Here is a 19,961-nt window from a genome sequence, read left to right as displayed (position 1 = left end):
TAATTCTATATTCTTTATTTTATAATATTTTTCTCAACGAACTTCATAACAATATTATTTTAATATATACATATTTTAATAACATTTACGATATTAATCTGATAGGAAAAATAAATTGAACCCTTCGAATTTTCAATCCTAAGATTTTCATTTCCAAAAACAAACCCCTTCCAAATTTAAATTTCTTAATTCCATTTTAATTCAAAACCCAAATTTCAATTTAATACTAAATTTCTTTCAGAAGTAAAACAAGGTTTTCTAAATAGTTTTTCAATCCCGATTCCTAGAAGAAATCAAATCGCAAAAGATTCAGAAGAAAGGTAGCAAGATTCATTCAATAAAATTTGAGAAAGCAATTTCCAACAAGCACGAAGAAGACAAAGATCCGAAAGTGTTTGTAGAATGGTTCACAAACCCTACCTTGATCTAATGCTAACAATCTGGTGAAACCCTTGCTAATCTGAACCCTTCCAAGCTTCCAAAGATTTCTTTGCTCCCCTTTCCAAAAGTGTGTTCCCTGAAAACCTGTCCCCCTAATAATGACCCCAAAACCCTCTAATATATAATCTAATTACCCTTTAGGGTTTCTATCTCCACAACTCTAAAATAATAATTACTTTATTTAATTAATTCTTTCATGCACAATTAATTTTTCTTTTTAAATTAAAATATTCTTTTATTATTCCTTCATGCACTTTAAGTGAATTGTTAAATTACTTTATTTAACTTTCCACTTTACTTTACTTTAATAAATTTATAACTTTAATCTCATGCACATTATAATAAAATATCTTAATCAAGTTCACATATTTTATCTTTTAAATTAATCTCTTATATTTTAAAACTCATGCATAAATCATGCGAACTATAATCTTTATGATAATTAAATATCTTTTCACTTTTAATTTCACTTTTAGAAACTTAATTGATAAAATATTTATTAACTTAAATAACAATAATATTTAGCATTTATTTAAAAATGCACTCTAAATATATTATTATTAAATTAAATAAATATAATCACGTTCTAAATTTAAACTTTAACTTTTATCTCCAATATTTAATTCTCTCTTATTTAATTAATTCATTCATGCACAATTAATTTTCTTTTTAATTAAGATATTCTTTTATTAATCCTTTATGTACTTTAAGTGAATTGTTAAATTACTTTATTTAACTTTCCACTTTGACTTTGCTTTTAAAGTTAATTTATAATTTTAATCTCATGCGTACTTTATTAAAATACTTTTATTCAAGTTCACATGTTTTTATCTTTTAAATTAATTTCTATATTTTAAACTTATTCATGCGAACTTAAAACATATTCATAATTTAATATCTTTTTCCTTTTTTTAATATATTTTGAACGTTTAATTTGATAAATATTTATTAACTTAAATAACAATAATATTTAGCATTTATTTAAAAATGAACTCTAAATATATTATTATTAAATTAAATAAATATTATCATGTTCTAAATTTAATCTTAAAACTTTTATCTTCAATTTAATTCTTTATATTTAATTAATTTCTCAATTAATTAAATATAATTAAATATTCAAAATATCATAATAATTTTCCATTAAATTAAATTATTAATTTAATCTATTAATTAGACTTAATTAATAGAAAATACATCAAAGACTCACAAAACAACATACGCACAAAATACTCACGGGTTTAAAAAGGGTAGACAGTCTGTTACGAGTCCTCCTTGCAGGACAAGTATTATAGGCTTATGGCTAGGATTGGACCTGATCATTATCTTCCCATTCTCACCATTTGAGTATTTGTAATAGGGCACGCTCATCCTGGCAATTCAGGGAAGTCGATGCCCGGTACCTGCATCCTATGTAAAAGACGAGCATGTACATGTATATAATATATCTAAACTAAACAGACAATGGTAGGGAGTGGTTTATCGTGTAGATCCTGACTAGCAGGTGACTACGACTCCTTCCCCTAACCACATCAAACACGTCAGACAGAAAGATAAAATAAACACGCACACCATACACATGCAAGTATGGGGTAAGTATCATAAAAATCACAAGTCTAACATCAAATGCTACATATAATAATGCATCTCTATCAATACTACATAATCATCATTAAAGACATCATGTTAACCTTTTTATGAAAGAAACCACATTTACTAACTAGGAATCATCAAAACATCATTAACGTCGTGAATGAAATCAACTAAGCAATAATAACTGATACATTTGTAATCAAAGACATGATAAAATATCATAATATTGTACATCCAATATCTCTAAACTAATCAATGCACAAAATCAACCTAAACCAAATTGACAATGATAACAGAAATGCGAACTAGGGGCATGCACTACACTTATATAGGTCTATCACACATGATCCAACTTAGTAGAGGTGGTTATACAACCATCTAATCAATGTTTCACTTTTTACATTAAAAGTTGTCATGACAACTTTTGCAATTTTGCAAAATTGTCAAGCAACTTTATAGTTTTTGTCCCAGTTAGGCCAAACTTGGTACAAACCCCATGAAACTCTACCAAATTCCTAGATATGTCACTTATGACATGAAAATATTATTCCACCACTTAATTGACTAATATATCTCTCTAGATTCAGAATTTCTATTCTTAGCAATAATGACAAAAATTTGAACATCGCTTAGCAACTTTGGGTGACTAGGTAGTAATGAAGATCTAATTAGACCTCCAAATGGTTAAGTCCTAGTTTAGGAATCTCTATCCCTCTTTATTTCACTAGTGGCTTGGCTAAGGCCACTCCAAGAAAAAACTCAACTAGGAACCCTAGGTTGTTAGATAGCCTTACCTAGGTGCTCCTATACCATTTTCTCTCATAAAGAATCATAGTCTTCTCATAAGTGAACCCTACATACAAAACTTTGTGAAAATGTCTCATTTTTTTAAAATGCACAATTTTGTCCTTTGATCATTACTTTTTGGGAAAATATAATTTGAAAAAATACATTATCAATTTTTGTTAATATATATTTTCAAAGGGTACAAATATCTTTTGTCAAAAAAATGTATTCTTTTCATCATTAAATATTATTTTTTAAAGTAATATTCCAAAGTAATTATTCAAATATACTAAGAAGAGATTTATATTGTTTAACTTGAAAATGTTTTATCTCTTTCACTATTAATGCAATTATAGATTTGTGTCACTAGAGGGAAAATTCTTTCCTAATATTTAATTTTATTTAACGATTTAAAGAAGCATAGAAAATATATCATTATCTTACAATTAGGGCCCTCAAATATATTGCGAAAAAATATTATCAAATATTAGAGAAGATTATATAAAATTTTAACGAAGTCTTCTCTTTAGAGAAAAAAGTAATTTAATCAATAAAAAATAAATATGACCCTAATAAAATAATCTTTTATTGAAAATCTTATCTTAGATATTATAAAATAAATTAATGATGTTTTATGCATTTATGCGATAGAGAAATTAAAAAAATATAAAAGTGTGATATTAATATGTCAAACTTTAGGGAACTTTATACTTTCGTAAATTTGGAGGGGTAATGCACTTATCTTTGTTGATGATAGATCTTTAGGAAAATATAAAAAATGATTAAAAATGTAAAATATTTATTAGTTTATCAATTATATCATTAATATTTTTGAATATTTCCTATTGAAAAGATAAGAAATGAATATTGAATTAAAATATTACTTACCTTAATATTACCTTTTCATCATTTCAAAATGCAAGAACATCTGTCCACACAAAATTGTGAATTCCTTCCACACTTTTCTTATTTTTTCACTCTTTTGGATGGCCAAATTATTTACTCATGCGAATTGAAACATTTTTCTACTTTTGATACCTTCTTAGCTAGGCTCCCCAATTTGATCAGTTTTAGGGTTGGAATCTCATAAATATTTTGAATTTTCCATGCTCATATCCTTTTATTATTGAATGCATTCAAGTTGTGACTTATTTGTTTCCCATATAATTTCAATAAGTTTTGATAATAATATTCATTGCAAATTAATATTTTGGATAACTCAATCAAGTATATGTTTATGCAAAATTAACTTTAAATATTGATTTATGGAAATTGTTCTTAACTATGAGCTATTTCCAATCTTAGTGAAAGTGCACTTTACATGTAGTGTTTTTGTGCATGCCCAATTAGTGATAATTTCTTTCGAAATTTCAAGTATTACACTTACTATCCATTTGAGGTTGCCACAATTCTTAAGAGTTGATGAACATAATTTCACTTCTCATTTTCTTTATGTCTAATGTTTGAAGATTCATGTTTCTATGTCACTTCAATAAATTTCTATATAGGCATAAAATTTGTAATAAAATGTACCACATAGTCTAATATAAAACTTTCATGTTGTTTCTATTGGGACTCAAAATTGCATCCTTGATTTTGACTACCATCCTAAAAATTAAGCCCTATAAGCACTTTTAATGCATGTTTACCTAGTTGTCCGTTTGATTCCTAAGAGGTGTTTAATGTTTCTAACACCTTGCATTCAACATACCCATGAAGATAAATTTCCATTCCAAGTCATTCCGTGAAGTTCTATTTTAAGCAATTTGCAAATCTACATTTTTGCCCAAGTTTCAAACAACAATAGGAAGCCTTGTTTGCATTTGAATATCTTGCACCCAGTAATGTTTCATGACTCATTTCTTTGGGATAGCTTAGTATGAATATTATAGAACCCATGTTTCATATTTAAAGTCATTCTAACATGTTTTGATTAGGTTTTGAATCTCTCAAAGTTGGTTGTATATTGTTGTCATGTTGACGTAAATTGTTTAGAATTCTAGGAGGCCCTATTTGACTAGTTGTAACTTTGACCCAGTTGACCAAAATGAGAAAATTCATTTTTAATTTTATTTAAGGGGTTAGATAATTGCTATGTTTCTTATTTTAGCCTACGCTGAATCCATTTGATTAGTTTTCGAACGCGATTCGAAATGCAATTTCTAAAGTTTTATTGGTGTCAAGAAGTGTAGGTTGATTAGTACCCCTATTGGAGGTGTCATAACATTGAATCCATTATTAACTGAACCAAATGGATTTTACCATTGTTTCCTACTCTAAAAATTCTTTAAGTGTTCTAGTTTGTAAGTCTTGACAAATTCATTTGCACACTTTTCTAGGTCCTTTCCTTTTGAGAAAATCATTTTTCTGCTAGTGTTCCCAATTCTGCAAATTTAAGTAGCTCACTTTCATCACTTGTCAAATGCACCTAGTTATTTTTCATTAGCCCTAATCATATAGTTATATTCTCCTCATGAAAAGGAACAATTGCCCTAGTTTTTGTGTTCCTGAATACCCATTTGACCTATTTTAGAAGCCAAAATTAAATGTTTTTTATGGTTTTCTAACATGTTTGCTTACAAACAATTATAAGGCAACTTTTATAGTCAATATCTTTTCACTGAGTATTTTTCATGAGATGAAATTTGATAGGGTACAAGAATGACAAGTAGAGAAGTAGTATACTAGATCTTAGAGCTCAGTCAGGTGTTTTAGTCAATTTTTAGGGCCAATCAAAGGACCCTGTGGCATGAAATTGACAATTTGCAAAAAGTTGAAAATTGAGTTAAATTTTAATTCTTTAACGGTCAAATTTGAATTTGTTTAGTGATAGGTGACTAATGGATCAGTTTTAAAGTGTCAGGTGTTCGAGTTTTTTTTTTTTTTAAGCCAGACCCACTGTAGGGCTCGACTAATTTCATTAGGTTGTAAAAAGTACTATGGAAGTTGAAGATTTTTAGAAAGTATTTCAGTCTTGTTATTCATTCTAAAATACACAAGAAAAAGAAAACCTTGATAGTGATGACCTGAAAAACACAAATTAATTTTAAGTCAAATAAAGAGAGTGTAGTCTTTAATAAATGTTTTTAAAGGAAAAGGGTATGGACATGTTGCAAGGAGAGTGCTCATAAGTTTTTTTTTGTGCCAAATAAGAGACCCTTTTTGTGTTTGAAAAGAATAGTTCAAGGTTGAATTCAAGTAAATCTTGAATAAAGTGGGAATCCTTCCCTTTGTATCAAATGCCATAAAACAATAGGAATGCTCTCCAGACATTAGGAACATACATGCTAAGGATGAATATTAAAATCATTAATTTCTTATCAAAGGGAATTTGTCAACACAATTCATATACTTCCATTGGTTGGAGTAGAGATTTCTAACTTACCTAGAAGTGTCATCATCACCTTGCTTCGATCATACCTATTCACAAGTAAGTGGACTTTGATTCCATTTTTGTGGATATCTCCCTATTGTAATTGAAAGGATATCATCTCAAATAGGAATTTGATATAGTTAGTAGAGACACCATTAAAAAGGAGGAGGATGTTCAAAGGGCTCACAAAATACATAGGCATTTGAAAAGTTTCATGAAATGTTCTTACTTTCGAATGTGCTTGGAATGTCTTCACATTCCTCAAACATGTTTGCATGGAAAGAAAACTACAGAGGTACCCAAAAGAGCTCGAGATGGGACCCAAAAGTTTCCTTCAAACTTTTGGGGACTTTTGAGGATGTTTGTTAGTGCAAGGAGAATTAGATAAAGCTTTCTTTCAAAAGTAGCATCGCTAATGAATCACCCATCCTCTGTATCTAGTTTTTGATCACAAATAGAGTTTGGGATGTTCACAGGTGGTGGTGGTCTTAATGAATAAGGGCAGGGATATGAAAAGTTCTTAGACTAGGGAGGGAGCTTGCAAGTACTTGTCAAGAAGTGACACTGTCACCATCTTCTATATCTCCACATTCTCTTGAAGTTTCTTTTCATTCTACTTGGATTAAGTTTTAACTTCTTCATTTTGACGCCCTTCAATGGAACCTAAATCCATGGTATCTACATCTAAGGTGTGACCTTTTAACCACAAGATGTGATTTGGAAGTAAATCAAGTGAGTGTGAAGAGTCCTCCCAGAGTGAAAATAAGAATGCATTTAGAACCATTAGAATTCAAAAAAGTTGGTGAGAAAGCCCACAAAAGTGTGAAAGAGGATCAAAGCTCCATGATAGAGGTAAATAGAGAATTCACAACTAAACAAAACTATTTTAAATAGTAGGTGGTATGTTCATGCCAATAATTGAAAGGTATTTTTATGAGTCTAGTTTGCAAAGATACATGGTAATGAATGAAGGAAATAGAGGAAATGCCAAATATGCCTTGGATTTTTATGCAAATAGATAGGGGACATGATCATAAATGCTAGATGATAATGATCTAGATAGTTTTTCCATTCAAAATGAAACTTAGTGGTACTCTTTGGGACTTTGTCCTCCTAGTGAATCCGTCTTAGTCTATAATCTTTAGTATTTCCTTAATTGCAACAAGGAAATTTGTGATGGGAGAAACATCCTCCTTGCATCCCAACATCTTGAAAGGTGACTCTATGAAATTCCATGAACCGACTCCTCATTTTTCCCCTCCACCAACAACTCCCTCAAAATCCCATGAAGCAAAAACTAGTGGTTACTCTATGCAAAACCAATAGAGATGGTAGTGTTTCCATCATGATGTGCAAAGAAGACCAAAAATGAAGTGCCTGATGTGGAGGGAGCTAATATGGAGTGCAACTTTTTAAAGGGCAAGTTTAAAAATTTATCCCACATTGCCCATGCTCAAACCCTCAAGACACTTTAAATAATTTTGCACTCTAATTCTTAGTTGTCTTTAAAACATGATCTTTTGTAAGCCACAAGCATCTTGCATGGGGCCTATACCAGTCGAGGGGAGGTTAAGGAAATTTTGATGTGGAACACAAGCTAGGATGATTATGTGGCATACGCATAGATGTAACAACCAATTGAAATAGATGTTGTAACCTAAAAAAAAACTACAGAGTGACACATGACAGAGGCTTTTGAACTTGGCATGCAAAATGACATGGTGATGTGGTGAAGCAGGACACATGGAATCTTGTCACATTCCTACATGCAACGTGGAAGTTGCTAACTATGCATGTTGGAAAGTTCCTTGTTGACACATGGAAATCAATGATGACATGGATAGTTCAAAATCAATGCTCTAGATTTCACCATGTGGTGAGATCTAACAGTCAGTGCTTCCCTAGATTGTGAAGCTATGCAGAAATCAAAGAATACGAGAAATTTCCTTGGTGCCACATCGAAGCGAGACTAGGATGACGGTGATCTGGCAAAATAGGTTCCTGACCAATAGCAAGGTGGATGATGTGGAAGTGATCATACACGAAGGTCCAATTAGAGGGTTCCATGTAGCACCCAAGTGGGAGTGACAGTGTAGAATTTGACCAATCTGAGTGGCACATGGTTGCAAAATGATAGAGATGGGGGTACTTGGGTACTCAAGCACCTGTTGTACACTTGATATTGTCACTATCATCTTTAACAATAATGCCAAGATGAACTTCAATTTTTTGATTCACTTTCAAAACACCTTGCAAAGTAACACCACAAGAATCTATTAAAAATCAAGAATCTATTGCAAGACTCTAGATTTGCATAAAAAAATTACAAATCACTAAACTAAGTTATTATTATACACACTGAGAAATCAACAAATGAAACATATTGTAAAAGCTTCATGTGTGCATTTTCAAATCCAGGGACATCACATAAAGGATTTTCTTCCTTTCCACTACCATATGCCCTACAATGTGAATTGAATGACGTTAGTTATTTACCATGCTCCAAACCAAAGAGAAAAGAATCATTCCACTTTCATAAACCTTTCAATCATCCATTATGAATAAGAAATAGTACTTATCCAAACCATCCTTGTTCACAATGTCCTCTATACATATGCATGAGAGCCTAAAGATTTAGAAAATTTTAGATAGAACCCATGTAGGAAATAATAACTTATTAGAACAAAAAGATGTGTCAAGTTTAGCATATAGTTGACTTACCTCAAACAAGCTTCACCCTTAGAGCCAATTGAAGATGAAGATGATAATTTATATTTCATACAAAATTAATAGAACAACTAAAAATACATTAATAATAAAGGAAATAAGGTATGTTAGTTTGAGCTTCACATCATTTTGAGAATACTTTAATATTCTCTACTTAACAAGACCAACCACGTGAAGGTGGAATCTCATCTAGCCTCACCCCCCTCCCCCTAACATCAATATAAATTCCCCATTAACATCTAATTACATACTTCAATCCATTTATGAACTATAACATTCAATCAATACAATCACATAACATTCATTAATATGATATAAAATTCATTAGTGTGCAATACTAATCAAGACTTTATATTATATTATTAGAAAATTTTACAAAAGTTTTGCCCTGTTCAACTGTAGGCACTAGGGGAAAAAGAATAGGGCAAAGAAAATGTTTGGTATAGCCCAGGACTGAAGTCTTGTATACATTAGAGATGCCCTTTATAAGGGTCTTTAAGAAGGCATACCTCCTTTTATACAAGGGGATTAATTCTGATAGAAGAACCTCCAAAAAAAAATACAAGGTTGGGTCAAAATCTATCTCAGCTAGATTCCCTTCCCAACATATTGGGGATTACAAATAACAGTGGCTAAGAGGGTTACAAATATTAATGTTGAAGGAAATTGGAGTGACAAAAATTTGAGGAGATCTCTGGTCTAGTTAAATAAATGGTGGACACTGGAGGTAAATGTTATGATCCTTGAATAACCTGCAATATAAAAAAAAAATTCCATGGCAATGAAAAGAAGGAGGGTAAGGGGTTAATAGGTCTTACCCCCCTAAAATAAATATCAGACAAGTCACCTATTCTCAAAATAGGAATCCGTAAAACTATATAGCACCTTACACTTCTAGCTTTAGTCACAAATATAAATATACATATACAAAGGAGAGTGTATGAATGATTTAGATATGCATATGTATATATATACAATGTTGGAATATTCAAATGGAAAGAGTACTTCTAAGAGGGGGAGTGAATCAGAAGTAACACACTTTAACCATTTCAAATCCTTTAAAATAAATAACTAAAAGCAAATTGCATGCATATAAGCATATTAAATAAACATAAAGTAAACACATGCATTAAAACACATAACACTAGAATTTGGTAACCTAGAAACCCTCCAAGAATAAGAGGGTAAAACTAGGGTGGAGAAGATACCCACAAAATCATTGTAGCAATAATTATTTGACCACTTTTGATGGTCTTCCTTGTTAAAGGCTTTACACTATGTCAATAGTGACTTGGTTAAAGGATTTAAAAACACTTTACATGAAGTGTCACCCTGTTAAATGATTTTATCACCTCCTCAAAGGATCTACAACCTAGCTGTTAAGCTAACCTATCAACATAGGATTTTACTTTTCTAATACAATTGCTAGAGAGTATTAGATTCATAAACTTGATTTCTTACAATCTCAAATTGCTGATTTCAAGTACTAGTTCTACTCATTCTGATCTTGATCCTCTTAGATTTGATATTTATTTGTATCCCTTGCTTTGTTCTGATCAATTGGATATGCAATTGTTGCTTTGTTCCTCTAAGTCTTTCACACTTCCCACTAAATTTTGCTATAGTTTATCCATACACTGTTCTCATCCACACATACAATGGGGTTTTCATCCTCATTTTAAAGATTACAAAGACTTATGGTTAGGTATGGATCTACAATCCATATTGAATATTTAATTCCCACTCATTCCTTGCACTTTTCTCATTGGTTACATGCCTTATCCATTTTTCTTATTGGTTGCATGCTGATTGCATAGGAAATATAAAAGATGCATTCTTATCCTTATTATCCTTTGAGATACTTCTATGTCAGCTCAAAAAATGGTCTACATCTGAGTTTTTGAAGGCAGAAACTCATATGTTGATTCTATGTTACTCAGCACATACTAGATTACTGGTGCTCTACACATATACTATCCTACTTTTCTTGGCACCTATTACATTCTATCTTACTCGGCATCAACTATGACTTGACACCTATATATCACTCAACACTTGTATCATGCTTGACATCTAAAGTCACTTAGCACTTGATCTTCACTCGACACCTAAAGATTGATCGGCACCTATTGTAGTTTTGTCTAGCTCAACACATATAGTGTACACGGCTTCTATATGAAAAGTGGTTAAGTGTGTTGACACTCAAATGTCAAAACCAAACTAAGAGCAAAAATCTCCCCCTTTGAGATGAGTGTCAAAAAAACTTAACTAAGCATTATTGATCTAACCTTATGAGTACATTAATCATTTTGTTTTGCATATGTACAAAATTTCAAAATTTGTTCAAAATACCTTATAACTCCCCCTAAGTTAACTGTTCCTTGTCTATTCTTGTAACCAAAATTTCTGTTGAATTTACCTAATACTTTACCTTTGTCCTATTTTTGTATTTTGTACTTGTGTTTTGTATTTCGGTAATCTATATCAGAGCTATCTTCCATACAATTCCCAAAATTTTGTATCTCCCCTACACTATGTCTTATCTCCTTCTTTTTGACTATCTGCAATATTTCCCCTTTTATTTTCCAAAAGAATGAAAGAATGGAATGTAATTATCTAGTAGTCTCCCCCTTATTATATTATATCTCCCCCTTTTTGACACTTATGTCAAAGGGTTCTAAGGAGTAATACCATATTTAGCCAAAAATGTACTATTTACCTCCATTATCATTTTTAGAGCTACATCCCAATTTTCCAAAGCAATTTCTAGTAACTTATGCTAGATAGCAATTTGTACAACAAGATGTACAAGCCCATCAAGTGTAGAAAGATTAGTATCTTTCTTTAGAACATTCTCTACATAGACTTGCTCTTTGTGAAGGACCTCCAAATGTGGGGTAATCAAGGACTCTATCTCATTAATTTGGCCTTTATATTGGCCTCTTCACTTGCTAGTGTAGCTAATTCTTTTGGGTGTGAAGCGATTGGGAAAAATCCTTCTCACTCTAAGCTAGATCTTTTGGTAGCTACATGCTAGAAATATTTAGATTTCTCTCCAAGCTCATGATCCTCTGGCCTATCTATTGTGTGAAATTAGAAAAATCACATAGCTTTTTCTATAGTGAGAAAATGTTCTCAAGTATGGTTTTGACTCTTTCAATTTTCTTGGCCAATTCTACTTGTGCAAGTGCTATACCACTTGATATTTTCTCATTTACCTTTCCCTAAAATTTCCTTTCAGCCCACTCCATAAGTTTGATGTTGCTATCCTGGTCTTCACTTGTCACCTGGTCAACTATATCTAATAATTGTTCCATTATACGCTTTGACACATCTAGTGACTACAAGCTAAAGGCATCCATAAAGATTTCCTTAATCTCATGTAGTGCTTGCTTATGTTTATACTCTTTTCTAAGTATTTCTTATCTTCTCCTTCTATTTAATGCATCTTGCATCTCTGTAATCTACTCAATGTTGATATTCTTTGAGTCATAGGAAGGTATTACTTTCTCTTCATCTAGCTCAGGGTCTCCATAGTAAAGTACCTTGGTCACCTTGGTTGAGCTTGAACCTAGTGTATAGATCTACAAAGGTATGGCTTCATTGCTTGGCTTTTGAAGAGTTTTTGTAGGAGTGCCTATTTTTGGTAATTCTACCAGTGTTTGTATTGTGGCTTACTCCTCTTCTATTGGTTTATCCTCCTTTTCCTCATCAGACTTCCCTTGATCAATGACAATTACTTTGGGTGTACCTTGGAGTTGTACTGTAGGATCAGATGTATCAATCTATCCTATTGGTCCTATTATTGTATCCTTCCCTTCTTCTGCACTCAACTTTTAAATGGTGTCACCTACTTTTGATGTGTCAATTGTTGCAATTTTTGGAGATGGTGGTGGAAGCATTAAAATTTGATTACTAGTAGTTGTAGAGATAGAAGATGATTCTTGTGGATTCACCTTATCTCTTGAGGAGTTAGCTACCACCTTTTGTAGCATATCTACACTCACCAATACAGGATTTGAGCATAATTGTACCTATAGAGTTGATTGGTGAAGGATCTTGGAGAGATCCTCTATAGTTAGGGTATTGATGTTCTGACATGATTTGGCAGTAACATCCTTTACAATTATAGTGTCTAAAGGTGAGATGGTTACATGATGAGGGCTAGGAGGTGGCATTTGTGTGTCTTGGACACTCTCTTCCTCTTGTTGCTACTGCTCAATTGTTGCCACTGCATCTCCCTTTTGAGTTTCCTCCTCTCCTTTTTCCTTATCCTCTTCCTTTTTCTTTTCTTCTTCTCCTTTCTCTTCCTCCTTCTTCTCTTCTTCTTGCTTCTCTTCCACTTTCATTTCCTCTATCTTCTCCTTGGCACTAACCTCTGCCTTGTTTGCTTCTTGATCCTTGTCATCAGTCAACTTGTAGATTATCTTCCACAATTTTGTGGACTTATTTACTACATCCTCAATCTTATTTTGTAGGATGTTGATGGCTCTATATTTAGGTGTAAATTTGCCACCATGTTTCTTATTAGCCTTTTTTATTTGACCTCTTGTTAGGTCAGGCATCACTTTTGCCAGTGTTGATTCTCTGATCTCCTCCATTTTGAGACAATAATGCCATTTTTTTTCAATTATCTCATATAATTCCCTAGGCATGGTATTCTCTAGCTCTAGAGGTGTGTTCTTAAATTCAGCCATCATGGCATATACATATTCCTCTATTTGGTTTTTCTCTTCTATACTTAGCTTAATGAAATCAAGGCTTTTCAAATCATTCAAATCTACATTTTTAATATTTTCATAAATTTTATCTATGGTAGATTTGGGAGGATGGCTTACCACTTTAAATTGGTTGATATCTTCTATCTCAGTCTTCTCCTCCTCATTAGAATATGGTTGTGCTACATATTTTCTTCTTTTCTTCTACACTTCACTAGTCTATTCAGTTTCCTTCTTCTTCTCTTTTGTTTCCTCCTTCACCTTTTGTGTAGATGCTCTTTTGATAACCCTTGTTGTAGGTGTCTTTGGTTTGGCTAGTGTAGGCTTGGTTACCTTCTTGGGTTTGGGTTGAGCTGGAGGTTGAGTTTTAGCCTTTCTCTTCTTTGACTTGGCTTGTGTAGGTGCTTCCTCAACTTCTTCTTCCTTGGTACCTTCCTCCTTGTATTATCCTAAAGCTTGTGTTAGTTCCATTGGGCCTTGCCCTTTTTCTTCTTCTTCATTCTCATCTTTTTCTTCTTCCTCCTCTTCAGCACCTACTACTCCTTCAATTTCTGCACCAAATTTCTTCTTTATTTTCTTCACTAGTTTATCATTCCTCTTGATCATAGATCATCAATTCTATTTCAACTTTAGACTTAACAAAATCATAAGTACCAAAGGGTTTTGCAACTTTATCTATGTCTTTTGCAAGTAATGCAGTGATTGTAGCTAGTGCTTGATCCACATCTTGTTCATAACCTAAGGGTTTTAGCCATCTAACCCTTGGAACTATTGCTTGGATATACATGTAGTCAATGTCTACTAGGAAGCATATGTCATTGATATATTTTTCCACTAGGGAAACTAGTATCCTAACCCTTTTCTTTATGGATTTCTTAAAATCCTTAAAGTACCTTGTCATTTGGGCCTCAAAATTATCACCCATCTAATAATTATACTCATTGATTTGAGTGATTGTAAATTTTTTTGAATTCTAGTTTACCTTTCTAATTAAAGGAAACTCTTCCATGACATAGAAAAATATGTAGACAAGGACTGAACCAAACTTGTATTGAGCTCCTTTTGACCTTCGAATAGCTCCTAGGTTCTCATTTATCTATTGTAGCATCAGTTCTACTAGATCATATGTATGATCTTTCTTCACATGTTTGTAAGCTACATCAATAGCTATACATGGTACACTATTCAATCTATTGGATTGGTAGAATTTGTGAGAAATCACTCTTACTACAAAATCTAGATGGGGATTCACTATAGTATCAATTATCATACCCATCTTATTCCACTTAGCCCTTGTGTTCTTTTCAATGACCTCGTTTGAATCACTTCTCAGGGTCTTAGGCTGATCTAGGGTTGGGAAACCTATAACCCTATGTACTATCCTTTGTGTTATTTTCATGGGTCCTCCTTCCAACCAAAAACAACCATTGTGTATTCTGCTCAAGACAATCTGTATCCATTCTATTTTGAAACCTGTGGGATAAACTAGGGCATGAATTAAACCCTTCTTCTCAACTATTTGAAATTCATCCTTGAGTATTTTGTTATCACATAGTTTAGCATACATTAAAAAAATTTCAAGGTCTCTAATTGCACCTATCTTGCAATTGTAGCATTTTCTCACATCCTACACCATGACAAATTCAGGTAGAATAATGGACAATGTGCTAGAAGGGTTGTTTTTGTAAGCAACTTCAAGAATGGGTCTAAACTCAGGTTGTTTGAACTAGACACTATTATATTAATCTAGGGTTTCAAAAGTTTAAACTTAAAAAATTGCGTAACTTGGCACTTGATGAATACCTTTAGATTGACAAAATTTATGTCGAATCACTATTCAAATTAGTGTAAAAGGCTTCAAGGTTGCTCTTTGATCTCTTCTGCACTCTTCTCGTCTTTGCTTTTCATTTGAATGGTGTAAAAATGATCAAAATTCCATCTTATACCCATTAAGACCTAGCATTAAATGCATAATGCATACATCTATAAACTTGGCACTTGAAGGTTTCAACATGACTCAGATTCCATTGAATTTCATTCACTTAGCTTCCACTAGATTTCCACTTCACTCAGCTTCTATTGACATTTCTCAACTTGGCACTAACTATTAACTCAATTGCTACTAGAACCTCAACATGCACTAGAGCTTTGCTTAGCATCTAAGGATGGCTTGGCAATACTTGCAAAAATTTTGAGTTTTAACTTTGCATCTTTTCTCAAGCTACTTTCTTCTTTGCAATGCTTGTTTTTCTTGGGACTGATACATGATATAACTATGTATATAAGTCCCATACACCTATTCATGCTTAGTTGGATGAGGTGTGATCACTTGACCTCTTGGGTGAAGTGATCCCTCCATTTGATGTGTTGCACTCATCTTTCTTCTTCCAAGTCTTGTTCATTTGCCCTCCAATTTATTCAACATCTACCTTGTCTTTTCATTTGTTGACTTTTGACTTGGGCACCTTTGAATTTGTTGGGAAATTCCTATTGATATGAGTAGTCTTCAAACAACTAAAACATGTGGTTTGACTCAACCATCTATTGTAGTTCCCTCTAAAATGTGTTCTTATGTAGTTCTCAAAAACATGTCCATATTCCTGATAGTAGTGATAGCTATACTTGGTGTTATAGTTCCAATTGCAATGGTTATCCTCTCTTCTTACCTAATTTGATGTCCACATAGGCTTTGTTCTACACTCAAATGCTCTATGTCCATATTTCTTGCAATTGTAGCAATGACCTTCAAATCTTGGTGTTCTTGTAGTTCTAGTCCTACATTCATGTGCTTGATGTCCTTGCTTCTTGCACTTATGATAGTAGCTTGCATTCTTAGTCTTATCATACTGATTGTTCTTCTTACTCCTACATACATTAGCAATGTGTCCTTTTTTACCACAGAAATGACAAATGGATTTAGTATTCTTACTTTTGTTACTCCTTTCTTCTGTAGTTTTGGATGATTCTCCTTGTTTAGTGCTAGTATAACCAAGTCTTGAGGTATCATTACTGGCCCTTGGTTATTTCAATAGCTACTCAAAGTACTTGATAACTTCATTAGGTTTGTTGAAGCTCTCTACAATCTCCTTCTCTCTTTTCAAGTCATTTTGTAGTTGATCCATTTTGTATCTTCAGTGTAGAGATCTCAATATCATTCATATTCAGCTCATGATGTGCATTCATCATGTAATGCCACACAAGAAATAACTGAAAGAGTTTAAAACAAAACACAATTCCATAAATGCAATAATTTTTTTTAATAAAATCAGCTCAACATAAGTTCCATTACAAGGACTGAATCACTCTTATACAGAAAAATTCCCCAATGAAAGAGAATATCATCCAAATACATTTTCATTACAATAAGAATACATAAAGAGTTCAGAACTATAATGAAACACAATGTCATTTCTTGACACCTATGTCCAACCTAGGAACCCTAAATGTTGATTCAGAAGTAACTTCAATAAACATCCTTAGCTACTTGAATCTTGAAGTACCTGAAAACCACACAAAATGCAACATAACACAAACAGGGGCTTAGTACACATTGAGTTAAAAGGAAAAATCCATCTGCATACATGTTAGTACCAACATATAGATATCCAAAAGCAGATTTCTAATCCATCTAATATAGTGCAAACTTGATAATAATATGCAAGAAGTAAACAATTACTTTTCATTGCAAAAATTAAACTCACACTAAGAATAACTCATAAATGAAACATATATATTCTGAGGTGTCATCGTTATGGCACTAAGTTTCTGCATCCAAATATGGTATGCTCATAGTCATCACATAACGATATTCTCTATTTTACTTGTCATTGACAGAATAGAGACATGCCTTTTCTCCGTACTTAACCATATAGGTTTAAGTCATAGGTAAGGCTATTTATCTTTTATGTGAAATTAACCCACCCAATTTATTTTGAAGTTATCACTAAATTAATTAACTGAATAAGATAAACCAAATTCAGCCACCTTGATATACGTTCATCACAGATATCCTTAAAAATACACATCAAACAGATATACTAAGAATGAACATGCGGCAATTATAAAATCAGTTTACAACATGATACTAAATCCTTAAATCCATCTGTAACACATCTTATAATGCCAAGTTCAAAGGTAAATATGGATAATTACATCAACAGGATTAAAACCTATAATATCAAGATTGCATAGATACAATTGAACTATTGCACAGCTCAACAATACTTACAAAATCTTCATACTATACTCTTAATTCCCTACTGACCCAATCATCTACACTTAACATCAAACTGACCAAGACAATGAATCAAAATGCACATGATACTCACATCATCAATCATGTATCAAAATCTGCCTCAATTCATATACTACTTTCATTTTATTAAGAACTGAAATTCATCTTACATAATAAAAGAATTCTATCTTAAGCATCTAATCTCAAACAATCCAATAATGCTAATGGAACACATTATAATCATAGTAGAAACTAATTACAGACAAATCTTAACAAGTGATCGTTAACTAAGATATTAAGATAAACAAGTGTCTATAAAAGTAACACCTCTGTTTTGAGAATATGCCACCACCAAAATAACCACAACAACATATTAAGATGTGATGTTTAAAATCGATTTAGAACATAATTCTCAATATGAAAAGTGACTTTCAGCATCCCAACACTCAAAAGTAATTTAGGATATAACATTCTTAATCTAAAATGTACATCCTAGTTGTTCATAGATAACTACTTTGGTAATGAATCAACAAAGTTAACCAATGTTTTCGTTTATCAATACTGTCATACTCAGTTGCGAGTAACATCTCAAAAACAACAATGAGTGATGACTCAATATCTATCAAAATTTACTGAACATAATAATAATCTATCTCTATTCACCACTATTAAACCCAAGTACCAAATAAAAACATTATACAATACTGCCCTCGATGACCCAATTCACAACATAAGACTGTCATCTCACTATCATAAAACAAGTATTTTTTTTGATATGCTTATATACCTATCTTCTAATGAAAACAAAGTTCAAACCAGTATTAAACAATTTTATACTATTGAATTGATGCATCTACCTGCTTCTAGTTTTATCTAACTAATGAAATAATGTCATCACACAGTTCCAAATCTCATTGTAGCAAGATAACTAAAACTCGATAGCATACAAATTCCAAACAGTAATTGAATCATAATGCCTACTCACATAGAGTATCGGCTATTAGATAGCCTTTTATGTCCTAATAATTCTACACCAAGAAATGTTGATGCAACATTCTATATGTTTTGAACTTTATATATGACCAAATGTCAACCCTCATACCATGAAACTATTCAAAAAATGTCCACTTATAAATCCAAACAATGATACGATACTTAGACTGAGTGATTGGTTTTTGCAACTTGAATTTCCATCTAAGTTTCTACTATCGGTGTTTTAATATTATCACCGCGGGTCAGACTACACTTCAAACCCAAGCCTATATTTCAAAAATCAAGTTCAGTTATTTTCCTCCAAACTCAAAATCCTCTATAAACAATGATAGTGCCTCTAACATCAAAATAGTTTATACGATGCTACCACAAAACCCTTAAATCATAAATCTATGAAATCGTAAAGACATATTGCCTTCAAATTAAATCTGGGTGATACCACAAAAATGTAAAACCCATGTCACAGAGTAACGGTGTTCTTTTATCACAAGCCATTCATATGACAAAATGTCTATATAAAAAAAGAAATCGAAACACACAACTGACCACAGTCATCTCAAATCTGAATACATATAATACTTCTTAAAACATCATCTAAATCCAAAACAAAATGATTGAAAACTCATATTTCTCGATATCCAAATATGGATACATGCAGAGCTTGACTCCATTTGTCCAACCCCATGTATACCCACACTTGGGTATCGACAAGAGTAACTTAAAACTAAACTCCCATAATTTCCTTAGAACAAAATTAACACCCAAAACAATAAAGGGTAAAGGTTAGGAACTACCCCCTACCTCAAAACTCAGCAGAAGAAGAAAAACGTTCAACACAAAGCTCCAAATTTCTGCTCAACTCCAAGCCCCAATTAGAACAAAATCTCCACAATACAAAACACTGAAACCAATTTCCAACCACAATAAAACTTCCATCAAGTTCCCTTTTTTCTCTAATACATAAGCAAGAAAATCCTTCCAACAGAAACCCCACATCTTGCCGGAAACCCAGCAACAACATCCAAGTGTTAGAGGAAAAAGGCCCAAATTCAGGTCATAACCATTGAAATCCTCTTTACAAACAACAATGGCCAAC

Source organism: Cupressus sempervirens, chromosome 2, assembly GCF_028749045.1.
Source record: "Cupressus sempervirens isolate cs-2001-9-10 chromosome 2, ASM2874904v1, whole genome shotgun sequence".
Taxonomy (NCBI): Eukaryota; Viridiplantae; Streptophyta; class Pinopsida; order Cupressales; family Cupressaceae; genus Cupressus; species Cupressus sempervirens.
Note: the sequence above shows the minus strand (reverse complement) of the source record.